Raw genomic sequence first — 18,221 nt, 5'->3', positions numbered from 1 at the left:
CCTGTCGAGTTCGTAATTATCGTAGTTAACTAACTCGAAAATTCCTGCCTCCCAAATTGATATCGTCTGCCGCTTCAAAGAACATTACGTAAACTAGTTTCCCATAGAGACCCCTTAAGTATCTACCGACCCTGATGTTTTAACGAAACTGAAAATGACCACGTTCTCGTTGATTTTACTGGCAATCTCAAATATCTGAAACATCAGATTAGACGATAGCGCGTTCCACTTAAATTTCAACTGCACGTAGCGACACGAAACTTGGTCGGACTTTGACTTTCGCTTAAGATTACAAACCTAAAGAATACCATGGCTTCCGTCGTTAAATGATATTCAAATTCATCGTTAACATAAAACGTCCTGATCACTTTCCACACTAAACCGTAGAGCGATCTTTTAATTAGAAACACGATACACCGTTTAACGTTTCTATGGATAATCTATTTATCTAGAGATCTTGTTTAGCAAAGCTTGTTAAAAATTCCGAAACCGAGACTATGAAATGTTAAATGTACTTTCAGCGATTCGGTGTATGTGACAGTAAATTAGGTTTAATGTTTTATAGAGGTAGCCTGGCGTTGACGTTCCTCTTTGATCCCATGGACTCCCATGGACGTTGCTTTGCTTACACGGTGAATCGTAGCGTACGAATCCAACCCTCTGGCTCTTACTTGTTACTGTATCTCCCCAGGGGATATGTATTAATGTATACTCAAGTATTTATCGTTAGTTTATGCAGCAATTGATTCGACGCGTTACGAGCTCGCTAGGGATGCATTTACATTTGCTACACGTCTAGCATTACCCGTAGTACGCGTAGTTTCCTGTAGGTATCCGTAGAACGAGAAAACCATAGCTTATGGAGTATATTTGGAAATACTCGTATTCAAGATAATCATCGAGGAAATTAACCTTGCTACGATCATCCAATTCTTGTATTTCGATCTCGTTTTAGCAAACCAGAAAGATAATTTACGATCTAGAAATAATTTACAATTTTTTCTTAATATTTTACGACGGTGTTTTATCGAACAGTGATGAACGAAAGAATCTTTGAAATTGATAACAGTCGTCTACCGTAAGCTACACGATATATTTATCTGTTGCTCTCGCCAATCAGTTTTTCCAAAATTACCGTGTGCCACAGCTTTATAATCTTCAATCTTTTAATTTTTTAAAGAAAATTGAACATTCTAGAATACGGAAGAACGTAGCAGGATTAAAAGGAAGATAACAAATACACCTCGTATCATGGACCTAATGTACGAACCATCTACTCGCGATACTCATTCGTGAGATCTTGAAAGGATGCGCTGTTAAGTGCCTCAATCTCTTATCGAACATATTCGTATGAACAATAACGGAGTAATTGGTGTGCTGTACGATTCGTGAATCATGCATGCTGTTCACTGCACCCTTCCGGTACGCACCCTAACGTCTCCAATGAGACAGCCAAGTAGGGTTGTGTCGCAAAAAAAAAAAAAAAAAGAGAAGAAAGAAAATGGGAAGGACCCAGTTTAAACAACACGAACAAAGCAACTTGAATTTCTATGGGAGATAGGGTTTACATCTACGGCATTATAGCAAACAGCATTTACGATTCATGGCGTACAAATCATCCGTGTATTCATCAATCACGAATGTCTTCTTCTTTCTTCTTCTCGTTTGAGTTTCAGAAACACGATCTTCCTTTCTCAAGTTAGACGTCTTCTTGTGTTTTATATACAGATGAAAACCGCGTCTCCGTAACTAAATATCAAAATTTGTTATCCAAGAGGCTGCTAGCTCCGCTTTCCAGTGATTCCAGAGGAAAGATATTCAATCCATTTGTCGGTTATTTCTTGTGTTTTAGCAAAATTCGCTTCGCCCTTTTAGCGATGTTCCTTGTAATCGAAAACTGTGTATTTAACTCTCGGTTCTTGCAATTACGCGCGCAATTGCAATTTACGTAAAGAAATTTACGAATCTTAATGTAAAGTTCGATGGACGAATCGTCCATCTGTCCATTAAATCTATTCGTTGTCCTTGGATTCAATTTTAAATTCGACTTCTTAGAACGGAACGAGGTGAATTACAGAGACTGAAGTGCATTTACGTTGTTTTCGTTGTTTCTTTATCCGTTAGAGCCCGAACAGTGTGTGTAAGATTTTCCGACGTATTTTGTCCGATCACAGGAAGATAGTTTTCGTCTCGACTTAATTGAGAATTTTGCTCAAGTTGCTTACTGAAATTCTTTCGAATTGTAATCGAGCGGATTATCATCGTTCGAACGACGTTTTACATCTGAATTTTGGTTTCGTATCTCAATGAAGTTGCGTGGTCTGGTTTTCCGATCATCCTTGTCAGAGGTGTCGCGTAGCACCGTTCTCAGTGACGACTAATCAGAAATAGTCTTGATAATTCATAGAGAGAGGATATAAAGAAATATATATTGCAATAAATAATGTTTATACTGTATGAATATAATTTTCTGTTATTCAGAAACTAAGAGTTATTCTCAACGTCGTATATTAATACATACGTGCATAGCGAGTGATTTACATTTACTATCTATCTATTTAACTTAATTTATTCGCTGATATAGTAAGATGATAAATAGCTTTGCGTATGTCGTTTCGACGTAAAGTCCCCGTGACGGTCGTACGTTTGAAACGACACGCGAACAATACGTAAAAGTATTAAATGCCGCCAAAAGGGTGCTAATATAATTTAATTTGAACGAACGACAATGTCGCTGTTAATTCTGTACCTAATTTTAATCCTAGCTTTAAACTCAACATCGTTGATATCGAACACAGTCCGAGTCTTCGTCTGAAAAATTGATCAACCGTATGATGCGTAAATTTAGTTGAGAAGAAACCGTACGTAGATGAAAATTACGACTACAGTATCCGTTTGTGCTTTTTCGGCTAACGTGAATTCGTTCGATGTAATTCATATTTAAATGTCGAATACTCGTGCGTAAACAGGGAGAAGCCAAATTTATGCGTTACGTATTTTTAATAAGTATTCACTGAACGTTACTGTTTGAAAATTATTCTATTTGGTTCGAAGAGATGTTTAATTTCGTAATAGCTGTTGCAATTGTATTGATGAGATGTATTTATGTACGAAACAAATAAAGGCTGCATTTAAAATCCTAATCGATTGTTACGCTGGAATGATTTTTCCGATAGAACGGCAACAAATCTTTGTTTGTTATTTATTTTACGATTGAATAGTCGCGTTAAACGCATCACTTTTAATTACCATACGATGATGTGGGATCGAATGGTCGATATCGTTTGATAAAATCGTAAAATATAAGCGATGTGTAATACATATATTGCGACGCTTGTGAAATGAACAGAAAACCAGTCAAATGATTTTCATTACGCTGTAATCCATCAAAATTTATAAGCGAACAAAGGAAACAATTGTTGAATAATGTATGAAATTTTTTAATAGGTGAAATCTGTCTTATAATTTATTATTACTTCAGTGCTAAGTTCGATATTAACGTTGATACGTGTTTCATTTGAAATGGATGTCGAAATGTTTAGTAAGAAAAATTTCCTAAAAAACAAGGAAAAAGGAAAGTTGGTTCAATGGCTTGTCCTCCGTAATTAAAATCTTCAAATTTCTATAATTTCCAAATCTATTAATTGATATTTCATAGATCGTTCGTGTTCGTACAAATCTCATACACTTCCTCCTATAAATTAAATAACGTTAACTACAATAAACACAAATGTTATTCTCAACTAATTCCTAGATAAAAGTGCAAAACACGATAAAACACGTTTCTCCGTATTTTATAGAATCGCAATTTAAAAATTAAAAAATCAGTTTTACGTGAAAACCACGTTTCGTTTAATTAATAATTGTAAATTAAAGCGTTTCTGATAAGAGTGATCTCTTTCGAACGCTGAGAAAAATAACAATAATTTTTCAGACTAATATCGAGTAACTTAAACCAACGCTAATAATTAAACTAATATTATTCGTTTCTTACAAAACACCTATTTTCCAAAAGTTTGTATCTTCGAATCTATCGGATTATTCCTTTCCTCGAACTACTCCTTTCGTATCTTTTCTTTTTAACCACCGGGTGGTATAAAAATCAGTAAATCAACGAGGATGGACTTGTCGTATTTCTTTTTTTAGTCTTCGTACGAGAAATCTACAAGTAACAAGCTAATAAACCTCCGACTGGCAGCTCTGCTCCATAAAGAAAGACCCTTTTCGCGATACGAATTAGGTAGCGGATTTTTATGCATTTCGAAGAAAGTTGAAAGCGCAAAAATCGAAAACCCACAGAATGCGCTCAATTCATATTAAGAAGATATACGTAAAATATCCAGTGCTTTCCGTATAATAGCTGCCAGGTGAAGCAATTTTCTACCTACGCTCCACTTTCCTAATTATATTGTCAAAAGTATGAATTTGCAGAAAAGCGTGTATCGTACCGTTTAGAATCGCTCTCGATAACAATAATTAAACGTTCGAGTTTTCGTATCGTAAACCGAAAACAGACATACGAACACGGCAAGAGGAAAAAAGAAGGCGAACAATCGGTGAATACGCGCGGTTCGCGTAATGAAAGGGTTGAACTCGCAAGTTGCGCGCCAGTCAGCGGCGTTTCGTCCCGGCGTGAAGTATAATCGTAAACTCGTTAAACCGTACCGGCTTTAATAGCCATTTAACAGAAGCTGGTTCGCTGAGCGTAGAGTTAGCATTGCGAGGAGAGCGGTAATCGTGCTCGCTCTTCGCTCGTCGTCTCGTCGAGTCCTACAACGACGTAGGAACCTGGAAAGGCAAAAAGAAGCGGAAAGGAACGAGTGGACGAAGAGGAAGAGGAAATCGTTAGAACGGAAGGGAGCGTAGTAAATAGGCGGTACTAACGGTGAGAGAGCGAGAGGAAAGCCACGACAACTCGCACAACGTTTGTAGATACCTTTTATGAATATCCTGTCGATGGAAAAAAAGGTGGACAAATAAGTGGGAACAGGTATCGATAAGATTTCGTTAAATACGGTTTGTTCGCGCAAAAATTAATTATTGAATAGTCTAGATGTATCGCAAAGATACATCGGTGCTTGGCAACGATAGCGGCACAACTCAAAAGATTTCAAAGTTGCTTTTATCGAATATTAGAAATATTACGTTTCTGTTTTTATCGCGAGGAACGGTATGCTTATAATCTCATGAGTTTTCTGTCGGAGGGCAAAATCAATCGGTTAGCTGTTGCGATCTCTTTGAAAAGCGTGTACCTGAAATGTGTCGCAGAAAGTAAGCGAGTATGCGTGGTTGTTATAATGTAGAAAAATTTTAAATATTTTTTTCAAATATTGCCTTTTCCTCGTGAAGAGTATACTCGTTAAAAACAACTAGCCGGTTAATGAAAATTATTGCTTCTGCCGCGTACACCAACCTGCGTGCAGTCTTAGTTTTACAACGGCACTCACTCATCCTCGGTTGTTCTCTGACGCCACACGAGGAAGCGGTTGTACCGCTTTCGCGAATATGGAGCGACATATCTTGCGTTCGGTCGGACTTGTAACGTTTCGAAGTGACTCACGAGGATTCCTTTTATAAAATTTCAAACGCCCTTGAAAATTACATTTCTTGAGTTGTGCCATCGGCGATGACAAAGAAACCACGTAATAAACGAAACTTCGGTATATAGCGCTAATCATTTTGTAATTTCATCAGCACCGTAATACCGTGCACTGCGGATTTTTATGCTTTATATCTTCGTGTTCGTAATTAACACGTTAATTAAACACGCGCAACAGATTGAAATATACTACAAGAGTGTACACTACGCCATATCCATATTATAATTTATATTATATTTCTGCACTTCTTTCTTCCAGTTTCACCCAAATCATTCACATTATTGACAACTTTTTAATTCACGAAGCGTGTCTTATTTTAATCATTCCAGTTACTCTGATTATTTTAACTGTCGTAAAATTTTAATAAATTCGACCATCATCGTGTCAGCCAACGTGCCAAACAAACGAAACCTGAGCAGAGATTCGCCTCTTAAGCGCACCGATTACTCAGCTTCGAATGTCTCGTATATTTTTGCACACCGTGCGAATTGCATTCTTGCGCCTTCAAATTTCTCGCAAACGCATAAAAATTCGCAATCCAATCATCGCAGAGTTAAAGCAAATATTCACGAGAAATTTCCAGAAGCGTTCGAATTTCCCGAGCCTCTGCACGCATCTTCTAACTTCACCTAGCCAGCTACCTATCTAACCGCTTGAGAATCGTTTCCATCGATCTGAAACGCACACACCGAACGAATAACTATAATCAGTTTGTGGTAGGAAAGGGGAACAAGGCACAATATCGTGTCGTTGCGTTATATTGCATAATTGGTCCGCGATGCTTGTCCAAGAACTTTCTAAATTAGCGGTACGCGCGTGATGCTCGCTGAAGAAGGGACATCGTTAAATGGAATGGTGTGATTCTTGTGGGGAAAAATTTAGAAGACCCGAGAATTTTCCAAGTGGAAGAAAGTAAATGAAAAAGAGAGAGAAAGAGAGAGAGAGGAAGAGACAGTTCGTGGTGTTTCGTACGTTCACGCGATAAGGATTGAGAAATATCGTAAAAGGCATCGTGGAGGGCAGCAATAGCGAAAGAGTTTCGAAGATCGAAGAAACTATGAAGGAGCCATCCGTGACGAAGAACACCGCTCTACGACCAAATCTTTCTGCAACAAATGGGTAAATAATTGCAATACGTAAGATATACGCTACTTTTTTTATTCGTATAACGCTGACCCAGATTTCGTCCATTAATCCGTGCATATTCCACGAATAAGAATAAGAAAAGAGTTTCACGTGTAGCCTCGTGAATGTTTCAGTAAAAGGTCTTGGTGAAAAGATTAGTACGAAGTACGGCAATGAACTGGTTTTACGTTCGATACAGTATAGAAGTTGTCGATATTTTGTCATGTACAGTGACTTCCAGAACTTTCTTCTTTCTTCTTCTATAGAAGTTAGGACGATTAGTTTACTACATGACGTATAAAAGAATTGTAAAGACATTGCGATTTTTTATCGGAGTTTGTAATGAAAATTTAGACATGTTTTGAAGATTCATGTCAGTTATACAGGGTGGTTAGTATTCCGCTGGTGGTACAAGCGGAAAGGGGGTGATTCTACGTTAAAAAGGAAGTCGAAAATATAAAATAAAAATTTTTCGTTTGAGGCTTTGTCTTCGAGAAAATCGACTTTGAATTTTCGCTCGGTACGCGTAAAAAATTAAAAAAAAATTTTTTTATTCTATATTTTCGACTTCTTTTTTCGCGTAGAATCACCCCCTTTCCGCTTGTACCAGCAGTTACCAACCACCCTGTAGATTTCAAACCGGCGGTCGTGAAAACTTTGATTTTCGTCATTTCTAATCGTTTGTAGCCGATAACAATGTTAACAGATTTCGATAAAAATTTTCATCGTGTACGATCGATGCAAATGTTCAGATGACGTATCGTTTAAATTTTACAAGTCCAGATAAGAAAATTGAGAAAAGCGACCTTTACCTTTTTCTCGCGATTTCCTAACTTCTCAGAAAGAGAAAAAGGGAAGATGCAAGTCGTTTGATCCGATGACTTAAAAAAGTTATTCAATCGGAAAAGGTGTTGCAACAGTTTTCCAAATCACTGTATTTATGTAATACGATATAATATATCGTATACGGTATTTCGAGGTGTAAAAATTGCAGACGGGAAACGTGTAGCTTATTTTGAAAGGTATATTGCACTTTTATACGTAACAGCACGACGTACAACATTATGAAGTTACGACTGCGCTGTATAATAAGAGAAACTTCGTGATTCAGGCGATAGTATTGCGAGATAGACAAACAATGATAGCGAAATGTATACCTATATTTTCACGTGAACTGTCAACGATAGAAGTTTTCCATATTGCTTTAACTACGATAAAGTTTCGAATAAAAGAAATAAACGAATCATGTAAATAAGAAAACCGATGGAACAGTCGTATGATTTGTACGTTTATTAATATCGAAATATTTTATAGAAGGAGGAATGTATTCCATGGCGAAATTATTTATGTTCGCCTACAATACTTATACATATCTGTTCGAGATACATACATTTACATTCGCGGTGTCTAAATGTATCAACACATCGACGTCGTTAGACGTGAATCGACGTTTTGTGTGTTTCGAGCGTAGCCAACAGCATGCGTGAAACGATGTTTTTTTATTTTTTCAAGCGTAGCAAACAGCACGTGTGAAACGAGATTTTCAAGCATTTTCCATTTACGTATTTAACTTGCAAAATTGTACGCCAGTTATATGCACATATACGTCAAAGCTTACGTTAAAGAGGAGAAAACCGATCGGCAAATATTTCTTTTTTCGACATGAACTCTTCGTTTCTCGATTGGATGTCGTTAAACGCGCGACACTGGCTTAACGTAATTCATTGTTTCATTGTGTTCAAGTACGATAAGATAAAGCTGCGATCAACTTTCAATGAATATGGAAAATGACGCCTCATTGTTTACTTCAGCGTGATTATATATCTGAAAATCAATCTTACAACGATTCGTTGGACGTCTTTTAAAATAGATCGATAGATCAAACAGATACAAATTAATCAAACGCGAAATCTTGCAGGCATTCCTGTATTAAAACATGTAGTATATTATTTTCATTTAACCGCTAAACCGGTTTTGCGTGTTCCTGTCCTTGCACAAGGATCTACCATCTGGTTACTTGACGAAAATGTGTTAACATTATTTGCATACAATGTAACATTATAACATTGCCTTGAAACGAGGAAGAAACGTGTCGAAACAGCGATAATTCTCGATAGAATTTCTGGAAAATTATTATCGAAATTTTAACAGCAGAATGTTTGCGTTTACGTTACGCGAGTTATATCATTTTTTCATTCTACGTATATGTACGATAGTACTTTCTTGCGATATGACTGAATCAGGTACAGAAGGAAGTCAAAAGTAGCGAAAGAAAGTTTACGGAAAATAAAGAAATCCGGACATGGTCTAATTGACTGATTAACGATGTTTCCAGATACAACAAACCGTAATGCGAAATAAATGAAACGTGCTCTAAAGCAAACTATCGCGACTAACTTTCACAAAGTCTTGTAAATAATAATTAATAAAAAAGCTAGAATTTTCTTCCCACTAGAATGGAACAGCAAATAGAAATTCTGATCGTAATAGATTTCAAAAATATTTCTTCAAGTATACCAATTAATTATTTATTCTATCTGTTATTACGTTACGAAACAAACAACTGATCGCGAGATAGATACATAAAATAAAATAAAATAAAATATATCATTCGTAGAAAGAGAAAAGATTCCTCGATGCGTTATATAAATTTCATATTTTCAACTATACGTTTCTATACGATAAAAATGCTAATTATCGTTATATCCCAGTAATACGAAGAGTCGCTAGTTCGTAGAATTTAATAAGGAAAAATTGAAATTTTATACTTTGCAATTATAATATCGTAACGTCAGTTATATCAGATGCAACCATGAAACATAATATGTTGGAATTCCTGTTAGAAATTTGGCAGATCTTGCACAATCAATTTCCTGGAACCGCAATATCGTCGAAACTGTTTGAAACACATGCACGCGTTCGGCTTCCGTTTCTTTCACGGCCGGATTTTAAAGCGTTTTGAAAGTAAATTCTTCGGTTGTACCACAACACCGCGTACTTACCGTGTTTCATTTAGGCAAAGTATCTCTCTGTCCAGTTCTCCGTGCCATTCTGCATTAAAATATCTCGGGTAAATAACCTGTCTCTGGTGAAAATAACTACGTACGCGCAGCACACCCCGAACCGGCGTCAAAGTGGCCGAATATTTATTAATCGACCATCTACAAGATATCATCGCGGATATATCGGTCGACTAATTAAAATATTTGCAACTGCTATTTATTTCATAGTCGTTGAACGAACGATCAGAGTATAGCGATTGTAACGCGTACTTGGGTTCTTGCGCGCCATCCAACTAATATTATTGGTGAAATTTTGCAAATTACCAATCACGAATTATTGGTTTTAATAAATTTTTTTGTATAACCATATCAAGTTCGATAATAGATAAATTGGATGAAATTTGATTTTTTATTTTTTTATTACTTTGACAAATCATAAATCATACGTATATCATTGTTGTATCGTAAAACGATGTAAAGCAAAGATATAAAAGAGAATTTTGTAACTTACGACCTGTAGTTTGTCAATTCTAATTAATATTGTTAATTGGTAATTATCGCGCAATGGTGCACTAGTATCGCCTTGAAATTGCAAGTTACTTTGAAAATATATCGGAGCTATAGATGACTTTTTAGCAACGCAACATGAAATTCTAAATTAGTAGAATGTCTAACGATAATATAAAAATGAAATTTGTTTGAAAGAAAAATACAGATACAAGGAAGAGTAGAAATGTTCATACAAAATATACGATACTTTTTCATTTCTCCAGGAACTCACATATTCTGAGGTTCGATTGCAATTTGAAGAGAAAAATAGATCAATTATCCGTTTAATGCTTCTATTTTAAGTTCTAGACGTGTCATTGTACCGTTCGACAAATTCCTATATCGCGACATTTATAAAAATATTTCAATCGATAAAATTTCCAAACATTATTTTTCTTCGGTATCGAGTTTCTTAACATAAACTTTGTGATATCTCAGGCTGTTAAAATCGAATTAATATTTAATTAAAGCTCAAGAACCTAACATAATATTTGCATACTAATTAACGATGAACTAGAAATTCACGAATGTGACTACTTTACTTTTATTTAGTAGAAAGTACAAAATTCATTCAGTGAAATTTAAATGCTTAATATCGTAAGTTAGACGCCAGAGACGTAAATTATAACAAATTATATACACGGAGATAGAAAAAATTAATTCACAAAATTACAGCTCCGTACGATTACTGCGCTCTTTTTTCTTTTTCTTTTCTTATTTGCACGAATATATTACTTCCGCTCCGGGAGTACGCGAGTAGTAAGGTTTTCTGGATTTTATAAACTTTTCATATTTAACGTAGTAGAAACACACGAGCGTATAATTTATTTTGCTCATTCTACAACGCCAGACGATTCAACGGGGGAAAGAATGGTATTCTTTTGGAACCGTTAGATCGATCGAAGCGAAATTGAAATACCGAAGGTATAGTACTATGAGTAACTATCACGGAGGCGGTAATTTATGCTAAGCAGAACGGTTTCGACATTAATCAGAGCGTTACTAGTTAACCGAGTTTTTCTTTGTCTTCTTCCCTTCCTTTATTTTATCGTCTCCTCTTCTCTTTCTTTCATCTTCTAGCTTTCGCTTTAGCTTCTTTGATCGTGTATAAATTTGAGTTTACGATAAAACTGGACATTTCTCAAAATAGAAGAAACGCGATGTTATTGCCAGCTCTCTTAGCGATTACTATCATTTTTATTTTATTTCTCTTGTATAGCGATCATTGATCATTACTTTTACTTTATTGCAATGCGTGGTCTTTGCACGTGAACATTTCTGCGTTTCGTACGAAACTACAGATTCAGATAGAGTTTTCAAAATTACGATGAAAACGCGAGATACGAAAGAAATAACAATAAACTCGTCAGTTAATGTAACATAAGGGAAAAAACTGTACGATCGACGTAAGTTTTAATACTCCGCTTCAGAATGTACGTCGATGCTGTCGATATGGAACCGATAGCACGGAAAAGTCGAATTCGTTAGCCTATGAAGACCATTTTGACTTTGCTTTGATTCAACCGGTTGATACAACTCTTTGTATGTACATGTAAAAGTCCAATGACGTGAAATTGAAGGCGATATCGGAGACCAAAGTATTCTCCTTCCATTTTCTATTTTTATCCAAATTTTTGAACAAACCTTTAAGAGATCCACTCTTACGTAAAGTATTTTGCTCGATTACACCCATGGAGCATGACAACGTCTGGCTGTTAAACCTCGCAATGGTTTAGCGATGGTTTAACATTAACGATCGCTTTGAAAATTTAATTTAAAATTGTACGTTCGTCGTTATTTCTTGCGCTCATCCGACTTTATGTAAATTCTTGTATCAAGCAAATTGGAGAAATTGATGAATATAAGAATTTACAGATTTCGGGAAATATGGGAACGCATTTAATAGAAAAGAGGGCAAGAGAACGCGTAAATATCGCAAGCTCCTTTTTTTTTTCTTTTTATAAATTAGCAGAAATTCATATGGTTTTTAAACATTTAAAATCGTCAAAGTCCAGCTTGGTACAGAAACTGTACGCGGGCGAGACTCGTCATTTCCACTTAAAGGGTTAATATCGAAAATTCGTCCGTCGGAGTGGCGAAAAATTACTACAGAGACCAGTCAGGCTTTTCTCTAGTTTTAACGGCCGCCAGCTTTTCTAGAGATGCACGATATGCTAATGGACGTCGTAAAACGAAACGCGCTTTTGTTGCTCGCCGGATATCCTCTAGAGTCGAAACTTTCTGGCAACAGCACCGGTGGTTTCAGCGGCAGTCTGCGCCAGAAAGGGCATTGGCAGCCCCAAGTTTCGACAGTTTGGGGTGGGAATGACTTTCAAACCTGTACTACCATCGAGAAAATCGATCGAGTACGCCGCGAGCATTAATCGCTAATTATTCGCTATTCTCGGACGCGCTCGCTGATTTTTCATTCCGATTGTTCCAGCGATTGCGTGGACGTCGCAATTACCGCGTTAAAACGATATCCCCTGGGCAATTTAATCAAAACATACGTATATACTATATATAGGTATATATTTATTTATTTTTCTCGACTACGCAGCCCGGAGAAAGGACTTTGCTTACATATTTCCAACTCCCACACTCGTTTCCATACAACACTCAGGGCACCGATTTTATCCGAAGATCCACGTCCAACCTCGTTCCCAAACGCGCCTAAGCTTGTACTATACAGAGTGTACCGAAAATCGTAAAAATGAGACGAAGAGGAAGAATAACACTTTTTCGTTCGAGGTATTCGTTTTCGAAAAAAAAAAAAAAAAAAAAAAATGACGCGTACCAACTGCAAGTTTCGAGATATAGAACTTCCGTTTCTGCTTATCTTTCGTATTATTTGTCAACAGTAACCAATCTCATCAGGCCTGGTCAAACAATCGGTTTCAAAGTTTAATTGAAAATTATACATTCGTTGTTGTTTCTCTCGTTCGTCTGATTTTATGCAAATTCTTATATCATCCGATTTTTCAATTTAATTATTTATATAATTATTTAATTATATTTATTATACAATTCAATTTTTGTCGATGTAAGAATTTACATAAAGTTGGACGAGCAAAAGAAATAACGAACGTACAGTCTCGAATTAAATTTTGAAACCGGAAGTTTGACCAGGCCTCGTAAGTTTAGTGTCAAATCCGAAAGTGGACCTTCAGTTTGATACTGTTTTTTTTTTCTGAAAACGAAGCCTTAAATGAAACAATATTACTTCCTTTCGACTTATTTTTCCACGTAGAATCACTACTCGGAGTGTCGTGTCACGACTGTGGAAACACCCCGTGTGAAGATTAGTTGGAAAAAGGGATGGAAAAACTGCGATAGTCGGGCATCAAATCAAAAGAATTTTAAATTGAAAAATTATTCAAGATTTCGTGGATTTTTGTATAACACGTGGTGTTTTTAATTCAAAAAAGGAGTGTAGGTACTTTTTCTACAAATAAAACTAGCAATCAAAGAAGATGAAAAACTATGTAGAAAGTTACAAGTTAACAAATTATTCGAGATTTGTAGGATTTTATGTATCTTCGAGGTATCCTCAATTTTGATCGTATCTTGTGGAAGAGGATGATACCTTTCCTTAATAAGCGAAACTTAGCAGAAAGTCGGATATGAAAAGCTATGAATTTGCATAAAGTTGCTGCACGGTAATACATTTTGTTTATCGCTGTACGGATATTCGCGCACAATTTAGATCGGCGTTTAATTGCCCACGAGACGCGCAATAATAGCGAAACAGCAGATTTGATAATCGTGAAATACGAAATTGAGGGACAGAATGGAGTCAGCGATTTACGAATTCCTGCGGATCGATTTCAATACAAATAGGGGTTATTGACTTACGGCGCGTTTAACACGGCGCGAGGGTATCCAGTCTCGACAGGAAGCGAAAATTGAGACGACATAAATTCACGAACTTGGCAGGAAAGTGACGGGCCAGGGGAGAGAATCGTCGGCGTAGGGTCGAAAGGAGAATTGCTAGAGCAGATGCCAAACGTAACGTAGTCGAGGGTCGAAAGAACAGAAGAGTATTGATCGTTTGCTCCATTGCCAACCACGTACTTCCCATACCAACGAAAACCTGAATTTTAGTATTTCAAAACTATCTCTTCGACTCGTTATTCATAGCCACGTGAACAATCGTGACAAGCTATCAGCGACTGGGTTGAGATCGCGAGTCGATATTTACGATTTTTCGATAGAAATGTTAGCAACGATAGCGTTTGGCTAAAGTTTGCTAAGTTATCTTCTACAAACAGGTCATACCACGCTACGAAGTCGATCACGGGAATTTTATCTACGAAATGAAACAAGACGCGGTTCCTCTGAAATTTGGGACGGTTTCAGTCGTCCTTTTATTTTATATATTTTCCAATTTGTCGAGGAAATATATATCTTTGGATTTTGTAATCTTTGGTGAACAAACGAGGGGAAAAGTGGCTCGTAAAAGTATTTCGACGCTTATAGATTCCTTTTGTGCATACTATAAAAAAACATTTGAAAATGCATTAACATTGTAACGTATGATCGTATTGGTAACATTTGCAGCTATTCTGAAAATATACAGGGTGGTTGGTAACTGGCGGTACAAGCGGAAAGGGGGTGATTCTACGCGAAAAAAGAAGTCGAAAATATAGAATAACAATTTTTCGTTCGAGACTTTGTTTTCGAGAAAATCGACTTTGAATTTTAGCTCGGTGCGCGTGCACTTTATCGCGTCTCGTTATAACGGATCTCACTGTAGATCGTTGCCTCGATGGAAAAATTAAAAAAAAAAATTTTTATTCTATATTTTCGACTTCTTTTTTCGCGCAGAATCACCCCCTTTTCGCTTGTACCGCCAGTTACCAACCACCCTGTATACAAAAGTTACAAGACATTTACCGCAAACATAAACCTGATAAAAAATAAAGATAATACCGTATGAATAGCTATCTTAAACATATATTACGATAAGCATGAAAAATGACTCCACAATTGACTGTTTAAATATTTTTGCAATCTCCATCTACGAAATATCTATTTGTGCTAAACGTCTCGTATGTACATTTTCAGACATATTACTTTATCGATATAATCATAGTACAGCCCTGCCGAGCTTAATCAAGTTATTACTGTTACGTATAGATATATACCGAACGTAAAGCTATATATATAGCTATATATATATATACATACTTGTGCTACCTAACAGTAATGATTTGATTTAAACGAAAGTACAGTACATATATATATATTTTCAGTTTCAATGCAAATGTAGCTTTCTTATTTAATATATCAATATATATATTAAATATAATAATTAATAAATATAAAATTAAATTAATTTAATTAAATATAAAATTAAATAAGAAAGAATTAAAAAAGAACTGAAGATACAACGATCTATATCTCAGTCTGTTTCGGTACGTGAAATCAACGGCTGATTGTTCAATACTAAAATTCATTCCCCTGAAAATCACCTTTCGACCAGATAAGAAGCCTACTCGAATTAACACGACGGGATAGTCAGTCTAGTATCCTCTCCATCAGCTAAAGAAAATACTTGACGCGAAGCTCCTCCAAGCGTTTGAATACTTTCGCCAGCCATCGTACGTAGACTTAGACGCAATCGAGCCAGACCCACCCACTGTTCTCGTCTCCGAGACGCCTCTACGCCACAGATTTGACAACTAATTTCTTCCACTTTGCCCGGTGGTTTTCGCTCTTTTCGTTTGCCCGCCACTCCCACCCTTCCCACCGGTTTAGCGCAATATCCCGTGATATCGAACGAAACTCCGTGCTCCGTAGTGCGTATGCGCAGCTCGCGACATCGAAAAGAGTCCGCCGGCGATGTGCCGGCTAGCGAAGCTCATTCCAGAGATCGCCGAGCGCCGGTCCACTCGGCGATCATCATCGGGGGCGGTGTACCTGTCTACAGCGACGAATTTTCCTACCGTCACGTGCTGTTCTCCACACATACGCACACGGTTCTCCGCCGATTTCCCGCCAAATGACGACGGTATCGAGTGTGCACCGGGAACGCACGCCGAGGACACCGCATTGCGCAAACGACAGTGGCGATTTAATGAATTATTTAAATCTGTGACCGGACTGTGTGTTCGTGACGCGGGCCCATGTTTCGTGTTCGTCCGACGACAGCCTTCTTCGTGACACCGATAACTTGTGATGGATCTACCGCCCCTTCCTGTTGCCCACCACCTCCCACTCACCCTTCTTATTTCGATCTGTGTTCCACATTCGCTGGCTCGACCGGCTTTTGTCCAACGGATAAGAAGTAGATAAAACGGAGATCGTTTACGTAGCTCGATAAAATGTTGTTGATCGCTCGGGTTTCTTTCTCTTCCTTCTCTTCTTTTCTTTTTTTTTTTTTTAATTTCTTACGTGGTTATAGGGTAAACGCGCAATCGCGTTTGCGACGAGGCTAAACGAGATAACGGTTTTGTAACATGTAATACGTAAACGCGAATCGTATGCGGAATAAGGAGCCACAGTTTTCTGTACTTTTTTCTATAAGTCTGTTTCTCAGTTAGACGATCCAGAACTGCCGAAGGTATGTTGTACGTACGATACGACGCTTTGTTGTTCTTCGTTCGTTTATATTCTTTCAGCTTTGAAGTAATCGGTACGTAATTATCGTATCGGGGATCTTTAACAAAGGGATAAGATCGCGAGTTAATTAAGGAGGATCATTAAATGGTCGATTTATTATATTCGACCGTGTTTTATATTATTCGCGGGAATTAACGTCAGAAATTGTTCGTATATTACGATTTGTTTTCGCTCGTTATCGTATATCGATTGCTTATGCGTCAAACGAGACAGATTAAAAGAAATTGTTGTTTGCATCAATTAATTAAGACAGATACTCAAATGACCGTAGATCGTTGCTTATCAAGAAACATCGATATATTTCTATGTTAATAATTAAGACAAACGTTAATTAAAATCAACACGATCGATACAACTTAAGCGAACTTGTTTCTAGCGCTTGACGCTTCTATACGTTTGAACCTTATTAATAAAATAATATATAATTATACGGATAATTGAAACGGATTTTACAATATGAAAAATACGATTATCTCCGTCAGGTGTAAATCGAACAAGATTTTCCTTTACTAAAACATAGTCCATGGAATATCGTTGAAATCAACCAATAACGGCGTGTTTGTTAAATTCGTTGATTCAAAGTTATCCGGTTATCGACATTAATCGCTTAACGTTATCGCTTGCGGAGGATAGAAAGTCGTTTAGCCTGCGACTAAAGTAACAAGAAGAAGCATTTAAAATTAGCGTTAACAACGTCAGTTACGTTTACGTAGCAAATAGTAACCAAGGACAGGTCAGAGGATGCTCCGGCGGTGGAAGGTTTTTCCCCAACGTTCATAACGCTCTTAGAACCTGTATCCTCCATCGATTAATTCGAATCTCTGAAATAAATGAACATTATATTTCTCTACGATGACACTTTCGAAGAAAAGTTGAAACTCCGAAGGCAACGACGATTCGTTGAAATTACGGTAACTTCGTATTTGTAAAATTATCCACGGAAATGAAAAGATTCTCGCGTGGGTCCGACGACGAGATAATAACGGTGTTTTAATTAAAGCGCGAATACGCGAGGAAATACGTTCTGTCGAATACGAGGAAATGCGCTACGTTGCATGGAATTCTTTCGAAAGACACTCGCTTTCTCGTTCGTTGCGATCTGTGGAGCAGTTAAGCGCGCAGACTTCTGGAAAAATCTCAATGAACAAGTAACTGTGCTCAATTAAGAAAGTTCGTGGCAGAAAGAAAGAGGTACGTGGCAGTTCGGTATCTTCGTTCGAAGGCGTTCAAAGAATAATTTTGACCCACGAAATTTCTACGTATCATGGATACCGTGTTTCCACGTTCTAAAAGTTACTGCTTCGCGATACGTCATGTACAG

General features: G+C 37.1%; 1 protein-coding gene across 17 annotated transcripts in view; it reads left to right on the top strand.

Annotated features, from left to right (window-relative positions):
- Positions 1-18,221, top strand: part of LOC117208138 (putative mediator of RNA polymerase II transcription subunit 26) — a 68,825-nt gene that overhangs the window by 37,491 nt on the left and 13,113 nt on the right. The window lies entirely within an intron of this gene.

The sequence above is a fragment of the Bombus bifarius genome, unplaced genomic scaffold, assembly GCF_011952205.1.
Source record: "Bombus bifarius isolate JDL3187 unplaced genomic scaffold, Bbif_JDL3187 scf7180000008056, whole genome shotgun sequence".
NCBI lineage: Eukaryota > Metazoa > Arthropoda > Insecta > Hymenoptera > Apidae > Bombus > Bombus bifarius.
Note: the sequence above shows the minus strand (reverse complement) of the source record. Positions and strands in the feature narration are given on the sequence as shown.